Below are 16,245 nucleotides of genomic sequence, written 5' to 3' on the forward strand. Positions count from 1 at the left end.
GTGGCTGACCTGTTTCGGGCATCGCAGCTCCCTGCCGAAACGCTGCACCAGGTAGGTCCCTGCGCCCCCTTTCTTTGCGAATCTGTGGGATAGTGTCTGTGGGACGTTTTGTGTGACACGGTTGTCCCCAGAGATATGAGTCCTCGGCCAGGTGTCAAGAACTCTGTAGCTGGGGATGGCGGCGACGCCCTTGTGCTCTAGGGACACCAGCCTCCTCCATAGCTTAGCTCGGCCAATGCTGGGTCCACTCCCTGTCTTCTTCTCTTGAGACCGTCTGACACTCCCTCCCCTCCCCCGGTCATTCCTGGGGTTCTACCGCCGCCCTAGCCCAAAGTTTGTCCTGTCCTGGAAGTGATGTTTGTTTTGGCTGGTGTCTGGTTTAACCTCTGTTCCCCGCTCCTGCCCCTCCCTCTCCCGGGTGGCCGCTCAGGGTGCCTTGCTGGGATTTGAACTTGAAGGGTGTGTTTTCTGTATGGCTCCGGGCCCAGGGTTGCATGTTGTCCTCTTTCTATTGTGATTTATATGCATATCTACTACATGTATATTTGTCCGCCAGTGTATTTCTGAGTATTAGTATTAAATTGGAAAAGCTTAATGGCGAGTTGCGGAGCAAGGACTTAGGGTTGCAAGAGGATATTGGTCAAGTCAAAGCCAAGTTCCTCATTTGGGGCTAGAAGTGGATCGCACAAGTCACCATGGTACACAGCTGTAGTTTCCCATCTTATCATCATGTGAATTTGAAATAGAATTTGAAAGGAAGAGATGTCAGAGCTGCCTCTTTTTGGCTGCTCCATACCTGTAAAATGATTCCCTCATCCCCAGCAGGTGCTGTTTTTGTTTTGTGCTTTCCTCTAAGCTTGGGGAAAGACTACCTGATAAGCCCTTGCCTTTCATTTAATATCACCAGCACTAAATGGTGATAAGATGGTTAATCTCAAACCCCAAATATGAAATGGAGCTTTTCTTAAAAAGCAATCATATGAAAGTTACTAACACTAATTGGGTTTTTACAGTGGCGAGTGATCCTGTAAAATGTAGTTCTAAAGGAATATTATGGTTTTATGGTTCACTTCTGGTATCAATGTGTTGTAGGCTTTTTGTTTTTGGTCACTTAAGACTGTGTTTTATACTGATGGAGCATGTATATGCCCATATGTTTATGAGCATAACTTTAGCTACTCTAATCTTTTCATCTTTTCAAATTTTGGATTCCTGAAAATATAATTAACATTCATAGAAATTAGCATGGATTTGTCCCTAAAGAAGTCCTTGATACGTAGATGGTTCTGCCACTTCTGTTGAGCAGTTGAGTTAGTCCAGGTAAAGAGAAAGTGTCTTAAAACACAAACCATGGCTATTTCATGAGGCCCTCAGAATATTTCCAAGGATAATACATTTATTAAAATGACATGCTATACAGCAAGAGAGAACTGCATACCTGTTAAGGCTTATTTTGTTGTCAGTAATGTACTAAGTGTGATAGGAGAAGATCTGAATATTAATTATGAATATGTTAGTTAAAGCTTCCTCAGGAATTGGAAGGGGCTTTCCTTGTGTTGCAATCCATGCTTCCTTGAGGTATATATGATTAAAAAATCCCTAAGGCTCAGTACCTTTGCATGAATGAGATTATATTCTGCAGATGAAAATAGCTTGCAAAAGACTGTTTTAGATACTGGTAAAAGGGAATGTTACTAGAAGATTGCTTGGCGTAAACCTCAGACCTTTATGCTCCCTGATTCAGCCCAGCAAAACCAAACCAAACCAAACATCATCCTTCCCATTGAGACTAACAAAATTACATTAACCCAGTGTTCTTGGTACAGGTGAAAGTGAACATTAAAGGCATCCTGAATAGGGAAAGGTAATCCTTACAGAGTGAAACAAAGCAACTGGCAGCCACCTAATTTTTACACATCATTTTGGCAGTGGTGGTTGTGGGGTGTGTGTATGTGTGTATGCTTGATCCACCTCAATTTGCATCACTACATCAATGTATTAGCCACTCTTTAAAACAAATGTAGACAGTTTCCCCTTCCCTGTTAAACAGGAACCTGTAAGTTTAGATTTAAGTGGCCCAACAGGTATAACTGCTCAAATCATGGAGGCACTAATCAGCCCTGGTAGTTTCTATGGTAACCACCAAGTTTTCCTCTTAAGTATATAGTTAAGATGACCATAATGTACCAGGAAGGGAGAAAATGTCACCATTTTACCAACAGTAAATATTCTACAAAAATACCTAATTTTGCTGGGCATGGTGGTGCATGCCTGTAATCCCAGGGACTTGGGAGGCTGAAGCAGGAGGGTTTCAAGTTTGAGGCCAGCCTCAGCAATTTAGTGAGGCCCTAAGGAACTTAGTGAGACCCTGTCTCAAAATAAAAAAGGCTGGAGATATAGGTCAGCGGTAAAGTGCTCCTGGGTTCAACCTCCCTGTACTCACCTCCTCCAATACCTAATTTTATCTCCTTGAAGTAAAAATAGTCCAGTACACCTGTTACTTTGTTATGGAAGTTAGCCTACAAAATTATGTTAGAGTTTTTCTCCTGTCTCTATATAAATATAAACATTTATGTATGCTTACAAGTTATAAATACATATTTATATGTGCCTATATATGTATGTGTATATGTATATATACATATATATAAAATTTTAACATGCTGTGGTTTGGTAAATATCTTCTAAGGGTGTTAGACTTGGTCCCAGGGTGATACTATTGGGATGTGGTGAAAGCTTTGTGAGGTGGGGCCTACGGGGACCTAGTGGGAGGTCTTTAGACCATTGGGGCATTCCCTTAAGGGGACTGTGGGACTCTGGCCTTTTCTTTCTTTTTTAAAAAATTTATTTGTTCTAGTCAGTTACACATGACAGCAGAATTCTCTTTGATTCATTGTACACAAATGGAGCACAATTTTTGACTTGTCTGATTGTAACCAAAGGAGGGTCACACCGTTCGTGCAATCATACATGTACCTAGGATAATGATGTTCATTTCATTTCACCATCTTTCCTACCCCCATGCTCCCTGCATTTTCTTTTCCTTTTGCTTTCTGGCCATGAGGTGAGCAGTTTGCTCTATCATGTGATTCTCATCATTGCCATCCAGCACTCCCAACAGAGGTCCAAAGCGACAGGGTCAATAGATCATCATCCAGAACTAGGAAACAAAATAAGCCTTTTCTCTTTGTAAATTAATTATCTTGGGTATTCTGTTATAGTGATTGAAAGCTAACACATGCATATATATATATATATATATATATATATATTTATTTATTCACATGCATATATGTAAACATGTATATAGTGGTTCTGGGAATTTAATCCAGTGCCTCACCCATGCTTTGCGAGTTCTCTACCACTGAACTAACTCTTAGCCCATGCAAGGTATTTTTCAATAGACTTTTTTTTTTCAGAGCAATTTTAGGTTCACAGGAACATTGAGAATAGAATACAGAGAGTTTCCATATACCTTTTGCCCCTATACATATATAGCCTCCCCCACTATAGACATGTAGCCCCAGGGTGGTGTATTTGTTACTTTTGATGAACTTACATTGACATGTTATTATTGCTTAAAGTCTATAGTTTACATTAGGGTTCACACTTGATATTGTATATTCTATGGGTTTGCATAATGTTTGACATACATCCATCATTATAGTAACATGTAGAATAATTTTAGTGCCCTAAAAATCCTCTTTAGTGGGCAGGGGCTGTAGCTCAGTGGCAGAGTGCTTGCCTAGCATGTGTGAGGCACTGGGTTTGATCCTTAGCACCACATAAAAAACTAAACAAATAAAGGCATGCTGTCCATCTACAAGTATTAAAAAAAAATTAAAAAATCCTCTGTAGTCCACTGATTCATCCCTTCCTCTCCAATAACCCTTGGCAACCATTGATCTTTTTGCTGTCTTTAGTTTTGCCTTTTTTCAGAATATTATATATTTGGGGTTATAAAGTATATAGCCTTTTCAGATTGGCTTCATTCACTTAGTAATATGCATTTCAGATTCCTCCATGTCTTTTCATGGTTTGGTGGCTCGTTTCTTTTTAGCACTGAATAATAGTCCATTGTCTAGATGTACTAGTTTATTTCAATGTTTACCTGCTGAAGGGGCTCTTGGTTGCTTCTATGTTTCGGCAGTTGTGGATAGAACAGTTATAAATATTTCTGTGGAACTTTTTGTGTGGGCAAAAGTTTTTAACTCATTTGGGTAAAAAGCAAGGAGCATGACTGCTAGATCATATCACAAGAATATGTTTGATTTTATAAAAAACTGTCAGTCTTTCAAAGTGACTGTACCATTTTCCATTCCCACCAACAGTGAAAGAATTCCTGTTATTCTACCTCCTGGTTAGCATTTTGTATTGTCAATGTTTTGCATTTTGGTCATTGAAATATATTAATATTAATCAGATTAATATTACCATCTATGTTTATTGTAATATTTAATTGTTTTAATTTTTAATTCCCTAATCACAGTATGTTAAATATCGTTTTAGTAATTATTTGCCATCTTCGATTATATTTGAATGCATTACAATAGCCTAATTAAAATTTTTTTTGTCTTTATGTTATGTGTTTATTTTCATGTGCTTATTTATTTTATTTTATCTTTTTTTTTTTGTTCCAGGGATTGAACCCAATGGTGTTTAACCACTGAGCCACATCCCTAGTCCTTTTTATTTTATTTTTTAAATTTTGATACATGATCTCACTAAGTTGCTGATATTGTTTTTTAATTTTTTTTTGTAGTTGTAGATGGATAGGATGCCTTTATTTTATTTGTTTATTTTTATGTGGTGCTGAGGATCGAACCCAGTGCCTCACACATGCTAGGCAAGTGCTCTGCATCTGAGCTACAGCCCCAGCCTCTGAGGCTGGTTTTGAACTTGAGATCTTCCTATCTCAGCCTTCCAAGCCTCTGGGATATAGGCATGTGTCATCATGCCTGGCCTGATTTGTTTTAAAATCAGAATTCTGACAGTAGGTGGAAAGTAGAATTAAAACACTTTTTAAATTTGTAACTTTTTGTGTTGTTGGGGATTGAACCCAGGGCTTTGGGCATACAAGGCAAGCACTCTACTAACTGAGCTATATCCCCTGCCCTAATGAAAACAGTTGTAAAGTAAAAAAAGAGTATATGAATGTTTGAGAATGGGCAAGTAGTTTTTGTTTAATATCTTAAGACAAAGGGCTACAAATATTGGTGGTTGTTTACCGGGTTGTGAAGTATTTCTCTTTTCTTTCTTTTTTGGTACTCTGGATTGAACCCAGGGATGCTAACTCAGGGAGCCACATCCCTAGCCCCTACTTTTTTTGGGGGAGGGTACCAGGGATTGAACTCAGGGGTACTCAACCACTGAGCCACATCCCCAGCCCTATTTTTGTATTTTGTTAGAGACAGGGTCTCGCTGAGTTGCTTAGTGCCTTGCCGTTGCTAAGGCTGGCTTTGAACTTGCCATCCTCCTTTCTCAGCTTCCTGAGCTGCTGGGTGTGTGCCACCATGCCTGACCAAGCCCTTCCTTTTTTAAAAAAAATGTGTATAATTTATTTAAAATTTTTAATTCTAATTTGTTATATATGACAGCAGAATGCATTACAATTCATATTACACATATAGAGCACTATTTTTCATATCTCTGGTAGTATACGTAGTATATTCACACCATTTGTGTCTTTATACATGTACTTAGGGCAATGATGTCCATCTCATTTCACCTTCTTTTTTACCCCCTTGCCCCCTTCCTTCCCCTCCCTCCTCTTTGCCCTATCTAGAGTTCGTCTAATTTTCTCATGTTCCCCCTCCCAGCCCCACTATGAATCAGCCTCCTTACATTAGAGATAACATTCGGCATTTGGTTTTTTGGGATTGGCTAACTTCACTTGGCATTATATTCTCCAACTCCATCCATTTACCTGCAAATGCCATGATTTTATTCTCCTTTAATGCTGAGTAATATTCCATTGTGTATATATCATATTTTCTTTATCCATTCATCTACTGAAGGGCATCTAGGTTGGTTCCACAATTTAGCTATTGTGAATTGTGCTGCTATAAACATTGATGTGGCTGTGTCCCTGTAGTATGCTGTTTTTTAAGTCCTTTGGGTATAAACTGAGGAGCGGGATAGCTGGGTCATATGGTGGTTCCATTCCCAGTTTTCCAAGAAGTCTCCATACTGCTTTCTAGATTGGCTGCACCAATTTGCAGTCCCACCAACAATGTATGAGTGTGCCTTTTCCCCCGCATCCTCACCAACACTTATTGTTGTTTGTATTCTTAATATCTGCCATTCTGACTAGAGTGAGATGAAATCTTAGAGTAGTTTTGATTTGCATTTCTCTAATTGCTAGAGATGTTGAACATTTTTTCATATATTTGTTGATTGGTTGTATATCATCTTCTGAGAAGTATCTGTTCAGTTCCTTGGCCCATTTATTGATTGGATTATTTGTGTTTTTGATTTTAAGGTTTTTGAGTTCTTTATGTACCCTAGAGATTAGTGCTCTATCTGATGTGCATGTGGTAAAAATTTGTTCCCAAGCTGTAGGCTCTCTATTCACCTCAATGATTGTTTCTTTTGCTGAGAAGAAGCTTTTTAGTTTGTATTCAACTCATTTATTGATTCTTGATTTTAATTCTTGCTTATAGGAGTCTTATTAAGGAAGTTGGGGCCTAATCCAATGTGATGGAGATTTGGGCCTACTTTTTCTCCTATTAGGCACAGGGTCTCTGGTTTAATTCCTAGGTCCTTGATCCACTTTGAGTTAAGTTTTGTGCATGATGAGAGATAGGGGTTTAATTTCATCTTGTTGCATATGGATTTCCAGTTTTCCCAGCACCATTTGTTGAAGAGGCTATCTTTTCTCCAATGTATGTTTTTGGCGCCTTTGTCTAATATAAGATAATTGTAATTATGTGGGTTTGTCCCTATGTCCTTTATTTTGTACCATTGGTCTACAGGTCTGTTTTGGTGACAATACGATGCTGTCTTTGTAACTGTTGTTCTGTAGTATAGTTTAAGGTCTGGTATAGTGATGCCACCTGTTTCACTCTTCTTGCTAAGGATTGCTTTAGCTATTCTGGGTCTCTTATTTTTCCAGATGAATTTCATGACTGCTTTTTCTATTTTCATGAGGAATGTCATTGAGATTTTGATTGGAATTGCATTAAATCTGTATAATGCTTTTGGTAGTATGGTCATTTTGACAATATTAATTCGGCCTATCCAAGAACAAGGTAGATCTTTCCATCTTCTAAGGTCTTTTTAAATTTCTTTCTTTAGTTTTCTGTAGTTTTTGTTGTAGAGGTCTTTCACCTCTTTTTAAAATTTTTTTGTAGTTGTAGATGGACAGAAAGCCTTTATTTTATTTGTTAATTTTCATGTGGTGCTGAGGATCGAACCCAGTGCCTCATGCATGCTAGGCAAGCACTTTGCCACTGAGCTACAGCCCCCGCCCCTCTTTCACCTCTTTTGTTAGGTTGATTCTCAAGTATTTTTTTTTGAGGTTATTGTAAATGGGGTAGTTTTCCTCTTTCCCTTTCAGAGGATTTGTCACTGATGTGCCGAAATGCCTTTGATTTATGGGTGTTGATTTTGTATCCTGCTACTTTGCTGAATTCATTTATTAGTTCTAGAAGTTTTATGGTGGAGTTTTTTGGGTCTTCTAGGTATAGAATCATATCATTGGCAAATAGTGCTAATTTGAGTTCTTCTTTTCCTATCTGTATCTCTTTAATTCTTTCATCTGTCTAATTGCTCTGGCCAGTGTTTCAAGAATTATGTTAAATAGAAGTGGTGAAAGAGGGCATCCCTGTCTTGTTCCAGTTTTTAGAGAAAATGCTTTCAATTTTTCTCCATTTAGAATGATGTTGGCCTGGGGCTTAGCATAGATAGCTTTAACAATGTTGAGATATGTTCCTGTTATCCCTAGTTTTTCTAATGTTTGAACATGAAGGGGTGCTATATTTTATTGAATGCTTTTTCTGTGTCTATTGATGATCATATGATTCTTATCTTTAAGTCTATTGATATGATGAATTACTTTTATTGATTTCCGTATATTGAACCAACCTTCAAGTCCCTCTTTTTAAATTTTTTTTGTTATAGATGCACACAATGCCTTTATTTTATTTATTTTAATGTGGTGTTGAGAATTGAACCCAGTGTTTCACATGTGCTAGGTAAGCACTCTACTAATGAGCTACAACTCCAGTCCCCCAGCCCTTTTTATTTTTTATTTTGAGACGTGGTCTTTTAGATTGCTTAGGACCTTACTATGTTGCTAAGGCTGGCCTTGAATTTGTGATCCTACTGTATCAGCCTCCTGAACTGCTGGGATTACAGTTTTGTACCACTTCACTCAGCTGTGAAGTATTTCTTTGGCTTTCAAAGGTCGACATTTTACTAGAAGGCATAGGGTGTGATAGGAATCAGGTTCTGGTTTGACACACATTTAAGTGTCTGTTGTGTGACAGGCACTGTCCTAGGTGCTGATGTTATAGCCCTGAATCATAGGAAGTCCTATCCTCATGGCGCTTACATTCCAATACAAATGTTTTTGTACTTAAGAATCTTTTTTTTTTTGGGTAGGAAAAGATTTGAAGCATGACATTTAAAAATAAAATATCTTCCTCAAAGTTACAAATTTTAAATTTGACATAATGAATGAACAAACTGTATAGAAAGCTGAGTGCAATGATAAAAGCCTGTAATCCCAGTGGCTCGGGAAGTTGAGGCAGGATCACAAGTTCAAAGCCAGCCTCAGCAATTTAGCAAGGCCCTAAGCAACTCAGTGAGATCCTGACTCTAAATGAAATATAAAAAGGACTGAGGATGTTGCTCAGTGGTTAAGCATCCCTGGGTTCATTCCCTGGAACCCTGCCCTCCCCCGCTTCCTAGCCCCCCACAACAAACAAGCAAACTATATAGAATCCTTTATAAGGTCTGTTTTGTTTCAGTCCTGGGGATTGAACCCAGGGCCTCATGCAAACTTGTCAAGCACTCTATCACTGAGCTATACCCACTGTCCATATAATGTATATTTTATAGGGTGGTGTCTTAGTCTCTGGGAATACTGTGGAAATTTTGAGTGACTTATAAGTTTTTTTTTTGTGTGTGTGGTGCTTGGGATTGAACCTAGGGCCTTGTATGTTTGGGGCAAGCATTCTACCAACTGAGCTCTATCCCCAGCCTATAATTGGTTTTCGTGTTTATGAGTGATAATTCTTAGACATTAAGAGGAATAGTTATTAAATACTATTGATTCTGTATGATCAAAAGAAGTCATCGAATGGGGAAAACCCCTATAGGTAATGTCTGATTGTCTAGGTAGTTTGATCGAGGTAAAGAAGTACAAGAAAGGTATGAGAAGTAGGAGATATTTAAAAATCAGAACACATAGCGTCACCTTTGGGAAGAAGTCTTTTTTAAGTTTTTGTCTAAATCTTTGAAGCAATTGTTTAACTATTAAGGAAACTACAGGTAAAAGACAAAATTCTTGTAATCCTTTTCTGGTTACTCTTTTAGTAGCCAGATTTATTTTTAAAAATGAAAATGAAGCAGTTTTATAGTTTTTCATCTTTAGATCATATGATTTTGTAACACGTATTTAGGGAGATAGAAATCAGCATACTAAAATGATAACTAGGAATATATGCTATTTGAGATAGACAGTGTTGTTTTTCTCAAAGAGAATAAATGAGATGAACCCTTATTTGGTTGAAAGGATGTTTGCATTATAGTTCTAATTGGATGTTATGTTTTAAATTTATTTTTTATTTAATTTTTTTGGTAGCAGGGCTTGAACCCAAGGACACTTAACCACTGAGCTACATTCCCAGCCCTTTTTAGTTTTATTTATTTATTTAGGGTACTGGGGATTGAACTAGGGGGCACACGACACTGAGCCACATCCCCAGCCCTTTTTTATTTTTGTATTTTATTTAGAGACAAGATCTTACTGAGTTGCTTAGTGTCTTGCTTTTGCTGAGGCTGGCTTTGAACTTGAGATCCTCTTGCCTCAGTCTCCCAAGCCAGTCAGAATACAGGGGTGTGCCACCTCACCTGGCTATTTATTTATTTATTTATCTTTAAAAAATTTAATATCTTTATTTTTATGTGGTGCTAAGGATTGAACCCAGTGTCCCACATATGCCAGGCAAGCACTGTACCACTGAGCTATAACCTCAGCTTTGTTTTTTTTAAATTTTGAAACAGGGTTTCCTAAGTTGCTGAGGCTGGCTTTGAACTTGTAATCCTCCTGCCTCGGCTGTGCAAAACTGGGGAGTTATCCAACAAATAACTGTACCTAGCACTCAGTGCATGAATTATGACGGTCCTACTAGAGTTAAAGCTTCCTTTGTCTTCTCTGGTCCCATTCCCCTCCTTCCCTACCCTAGAGGTTACTATTGTCCTGAATTTGGTTTGCATAATTTTGAAAAAAATTTCTACTTGTCTTTTTCTATCTCGTTTGCATATATCTGCATGAGTTTTCAACTCAAAATATGGAATATTGCAGTTTGTGTAACCTGCAACTTGTTTTTCCTCTCATTGTTATGCTTTTGGAATTTATCCTTGTTGACACATGTACCTTCAGTTCATTTATATTTCCTTTTACAAAATCTTTATTGTCTACCCTTACAATGAGTCATCTTTATGCTGATGTGGAGATCTTTATGCCAAAGGAAAGTAGTGGCTTTCCTGCTTTATGTGGAATGTCACATGAGTAGGGGACTGTTCTAAACACATGTATGAACATTAAAAATACCTTCAGAGATAGCAGAATGTACACTGATATTCTTTTTTCCTTTTGTGGTGCTGGGGAGTTGAATTTAGGGCCTCATACATGCTAGGTATGTGGTCTACTACTGAACTACACCCCTAGCCCTTTAAAAAAAATTTTTTTTGAGATAGGGTCTTTCTGAGTTTCCCAGAATGGCCTCAAACATGAGATTCTCCTGCCTCAGTCTCCTGAGTATCTGGGATTATGGGCTTACACCCCTGTGTGTAGCCCATACTGATATTCTTCTTCTTCTTTTTTAGAGGGGGGTGGTACTGGCGATTGAACTGAGGAGTGCTCTATCCCTGAGCCATACATCCCAGGCCTATTGTTTATTTTTGTAAATTTTGAGATAGGGTTTCACTAACTTTCTGATGCTGACCTTGAACTCTGTCCTGCCTCAGTCTCCTGATTTGCATCGATTAAGAGATTGAACTCAAGGGTACTTAACCACTAAGTCACACCTCCAGTCATTTTCATTTTTATTTTTCTGTTTTGAGACAGTGTCTCACTATGTTGCTTAGAGTCTCACTAAGTTGCTGAGCCTGGCTTTGAACTTGCAATCCTCCCGCCTCAGGCTCCAATTAATTGGACTTTTCACAGGCTTTATTTTTTCCTCATCTTTTTTAAAATTTAACTTTATTGTTTGATACTGAGGATTGAACCCAGAGGTGTTTTGCCACTGAGCCACATCCCTAGGCTTTTTTGTTTTTATTTTGAGACAGGGTCTCATTAAGTTGCTTAGGCCTTTGCTAATCTCATCTTTTTTTTTTTTAAATAGAAAATCTCAAACAAATGAGTAGGTAGAATAATGCAGTAGATCCTACTGTACTTGCCATGTAGCCTCAACAACTATTAGTGAATGGCCAATTCCTTTTTTTAATGTATATTCCTACTCTGTTCCTGTCCCCCTCTATTATCTTGAAGCAATTCTCAGACATATAATTCATAGTTTTGTCTTTAAGGAAGGAACCTGGAGTGGACTGAAAGAAGTGAGATTGTGCTGTAGTTTAAGATAGGCAAAAATGTTACCTGTGGCTTATAGTCCAATTGTTAAGACTGATGATGATTCAACATAATCAAGCCTTTGCCAGTTATTGGGATAAATGGTGATTGAGAACTGATTTAGAAACCAATAGGGAGATCGAGAAAGTAACCAGCTGAAGACTAGGCATATAAGATGACTTCGAACATGGTCCCAATTTCACATTCTTAAGTAGGGACTACCCTATTCGAAAGGCATAGAAATTTGGTTTTGATGAAATCTTGGGCTCTTTTCCTAATTATAACTTTTAAAAGATGATTTGACTGATTTCCAGGTTTTTTCCCCCAACTTTCTATTTGGTTCTTAAAGGCAAAGATCTTATATTTCCTGTTTATTCTATTATTTCTATACATCTATTGGTGGGCAGGCAATCAGCCTGGGTTGCTCAGGACTGAGGGTTTTCTTGGAGTATGGACCTTTTAGTTTTCAGACAGTCCCTGGCAAATTGGGATGGTTGGTCACCTCTGTTGGTTACTGCAATATTTATCTATTGCTCTATGACAAATTGCCATAAATTTAGAAGCTTAATAAGCACACATTTACTACCTTCCTGTTTCTGTGGGTTGAGAATTTGGACAGGATTTAGCTGGGTCCTCAGTTTAGGGTTTCATAAATATACAGTCAAGGTGTCAGCTGGATTGAATTTCTTTCTGGAGTTTAGAGGCCTCTTCCAACCTCTTGTACTTGTTAGTAGAATTCTTTTGCTTGTGACTTTAAAAATATATTTTGCTGATGCTGGGGATTGAACCTAGGGTCTAACATGTGCTAGGCAAGTGCTCTAGCACTGGGTTGCATCCCCATTATGCTTGTGATTTTAGTATTGAGGTCCTAAATTTCTCAAGGCCACCTCCAGTTCCTTGCCCCCTGGCCCTCTCTATAGGTAGTTCACATGGCTGTTTGCTTCTTCAGGGCCAGCAGGAGAGTGTCTTTAGTCACCTAAGACAAGTGACATCTCATCACTTTTGCCATATTCCATTGGTTAGAAGCAAGTCATATGTTTTGTCTGAACTCAAGGGGAGGAGATTATACAAAAGCACTGACACCGGTCCTTTGGTTCTTTATCTAAAGCAGAAAATTATTCTGGTTAATTTTTTGAGGCCAGAAAAAAAAATATATATATATATAAAATTAAATGTATGTATGTTGCTCCATTACTAATTTTGAATTTCTTTATCTTTAAAGAAACATTTTAATGTATAATTCATTTTTTTATCCCAAATATAACTGGCAAGTATATGTATTCATAGGTATTTTCAATTTTAATCTTTTTTTTTTTTAGTACTGGGGATTGAACCCAGAGATGCTTTACCAATGAGCTACGACGTCTCTAGCCCTTTTTGTTTTGAGATAGGGTCTCACAAAGGTGCTTAGGGCATTTCTAAATTACTGTTGCTGCTTAGAACTTGTGAGCCTCTTGCCTCAGCCTCCTGAGTTGCAGGAATTACAGGTGTGCACCACTACACTTGGCTCAATTTTAGTCTTTAGGTAATTTGTTTTTCCTCTTACCTGGAGGGAGGCAGGATAAAAAGTATAAAAGCAGATGTTCTTGCCCTGTATTGCCACTCTTGCCCAGAATGCTTCCAAGAAGACCATAATCTGGGTCTTCTTCAAGTGTCTGTGAGTTTGGATGGCAGGAAAAACATTTGTTTTTATTACCACCATCCCAATTTAAATTGGCCATTTCATTCTGTTATGCTTGAAGGCAATACACCACAGTAACATCAGCAATTCCTTTGGCTTTATCACCTACAGAAATAGGAATTTTTTTTTTTTTTTTGTATCAGGGATTGAATCCAGGGTGCACGTAACCACTGAGACACATCCCCAGGGTCTCACTGAGTTGATGAAGGCCTAAGTTGTTGAGGCTGGCCTGGACCTCCTGCCTCAACCTCCCAAGTTGCTGGGATTACAGGTGTGTGCCACAGCACCCAACTTAACTTGAAATGTTTTATGCATTTAAAAATATTGTCATAAGAGGTCCACATAACAGTCTGCCAAAGGGGCCCAGCATAAAAACAATTAAGAAGTCCTGCTGTGAAGAGTTGTGAGGTGTCAGGACTAGAAATATTTGTTTTTCATAGTTCATTGTTTTCAAAGTCAAAAGGCAAGTATGGGGTCAAAATTCTGTAAGTCTGCTGTGGTCCCTCCTTTTTCCAGTCCATCCTGCAGGAAGCCCAGAGCAAATGGACGCTCAGCTGCTTCCTCAAAACACGCCCTTAACAGTCCTTATAGTCTGGCTCTGAGCTCTGCTCTTGGCCTTTTTTATCTGGTCCTGTCAGCTAGGCTTCACTGTTAAGGGTGAAGGACAAAAGAGGAAGAATAAGCTCTGTTTTGGGATAGTTCATCGGGAGCAAATGTCAGCTGCTTGTTGGGCCTATTTAATGTACTCTATTATCTCTCATTCAGAGATTTTGATTCAGAACTAGAATTGTAACTCAGGACTAGGAGGGGTTATTAACAGTAGGCTAGTGGGAAATGTTTGCTTTGACTTAATTTATTTGTAGCACTTTGCCATTATTTTTCAAAAAATAACTTGGTTCAGTCTCCTGAGGGCAAAGTGTTTCACCTGTGTTAACTTCCTGAGTAATTGAAGTAAATCCCATAAATGCCAGCAATTAAGAATTGTTTTTTTAAAGGCTGTCTTTCTCAAGTATTTAATATGTGCCCCTGATGCTTTCAAAATACCATATCTAATACAATAATCTCTTAGTCTCTCTCTTAGTTCAGGGTCAGCTTTGTGAAGAACAAATAATACATCAGCAACAATTTTTTTTTTTTTTTGCCCCGGAGGTGTTTGGTGTACTCTGGCTTTTTAAATTTTTTTTTCCCTTTTGGGATCTCTTTGAAATTATTTTAAATGTTTTAATTCATCTCCTTTGCTTTCTTTCTGATACCTTTGTAGTCCTAGTATTGAAAATGGCAATGGGAATAAAGCATTTAAAATTTAGCATTTGGATTTTTTAGCATCTTTTAAATTATTCTTTGTTCAAGATCAAGGTTTTTTTTACGTTCACTACTACTAACATTTTGTTTGTATGTGTGCAGGGGCCTGTTTTGTGTAGTGCAGGATGTCTAGCAGCATCATTGGTATCTACCTGGTAGATGCCAGCAGCTGTCCCTCTCCCAGTTGTGGCAACAAAAAAAAATGTTACCAGACATTGTCAAATGTCCCCTGGGGGCAAAATTTATTCTAGTTTTACATATATGGTGGTAACAATCATGGTAGAAGCTGACATTTATTTACTTTTACTATGTTCTTGGCCTTGTCCTATAACTTATAAAATGTTCATCTTGTTTAATTCTCAGAACCAAACCAAGACATAGCTATTACCATCATCATTTTTTTTAAAAAAAAATTTTTTATTAGTTGTTGATGGACTTTTATTTTATTTATTTACTTATACACGGTGCTGAGAATTGAACCTAGTGTCTCACACATGCTAGGCAAGCACTCTACTGTTGAGTCACAGCTCCGACCCACCATGCTCATTTTGAAGAAAACAAAACAGAGGCACAGAGGTTCACTTACTTGATCAAAATTACATAGATAAATGACTTTTGGCAATACTTTTAATAACATAGTTGGATTGAAATTAAGTCTTTTACTGAGGACATAGAATAAAAAAGAATTGAAAAGGGCAGGGGAAGTTGGGTGGTGATGTCTTAATGGAGAGGATATTACATCCATAGCAATTCTGTGTAAATGTTGGATTTCTTGCTTAAACGTGTGATTTCATAGTGTGTGTCTGAGTAAAGGACATGGACCATTTCTAAGGAGCTTCTGAAATGTCATGAAGCAAAATGTGGGACAGTCTAGGGTCAAGGATGACAGATCAAACTTTGAAACTAAGGAAAACAATGGAAATTAGGGTAAACTGGGTATGGGGGTGAATGCCTGTAATCCCAGCAGCTTGGGAGGCTGAGGCATGAGGATAACAAGTTCAAAGCCGGCCTCAGCAAGTTATGGAGGCCCTAAGCAACTTAGTAAGACCCTGTCTCCAAATAAAAATAATAAAAAGGACTGGGGATGTGGTGCAGTGGTTAAGTGCCTGTGGGTTCAATCCCCAGTAACAAAAAATAAACAAACCAAAAAAAAAAAAAAAATAGGGTAAGGTTGTGGATCATTCAGGGTCTCACAAGAAATGGCATGTTCAAAGTATTTTAGTAAAAACAGGAATTGGGGAGGCATGAAGGAACTAGCAGCAGCAGGAAGTCATTACTGTCCCTAGACCTGAAGGAATAAGGGGAGGGAACAGTTGCTGCTATAGCTGAGAAAGGTGAGTTTTTCTGTAGGAACAATAGTCTAGAAGAATATAACCTTTGCCAGAACTGTGGCTAGGGACTAGGGAGGGGCTGGAGCAACTCATTTCTTTCTTTCTTTTCTTTTCTTTCTTTTTTTTTTTTTTTA

General features: G+C 38.1%; 1 protein-coding gene across 4 annotated transcripts in view; it reads left to right on the forward strand.

The window, feature by feature from the left end:
- The first annotated feature begins 6 nt into the window (after window positions 1–6).
- Window positions 7–16,245, forward strand: part of Reps2 (RALBP1 associated Eps domain containing 2) — a 205,746-nt gene continuing 189,507 nt past the window's right edge. For all 4 annotated transcript variants that reach the window (XM_048796440.1, XM_048796442.1, XM_048796441.1 and 1 more), the window contains exon 1: window positions 7–51. The gene's annotated coding sequence lies outside the window, so the exon portion shown is untranslated. The remainder of the gene's footprint in view (window positions 52–16,245) is intronic.

Source organism: Marmota marmota, unplaced genomic scaffold, assembly GCF_001458135.2.
Source record: "Marmota marmota marmota unplaced genomic scaffold, marMar, whole genome shotgun sequence".
Taxonomy (NCBI): Eukaryota; Metazoa; Chordata; class Mammalia; order Rodentia; family Sciuridae; genus Marmota; species Marmota marmota.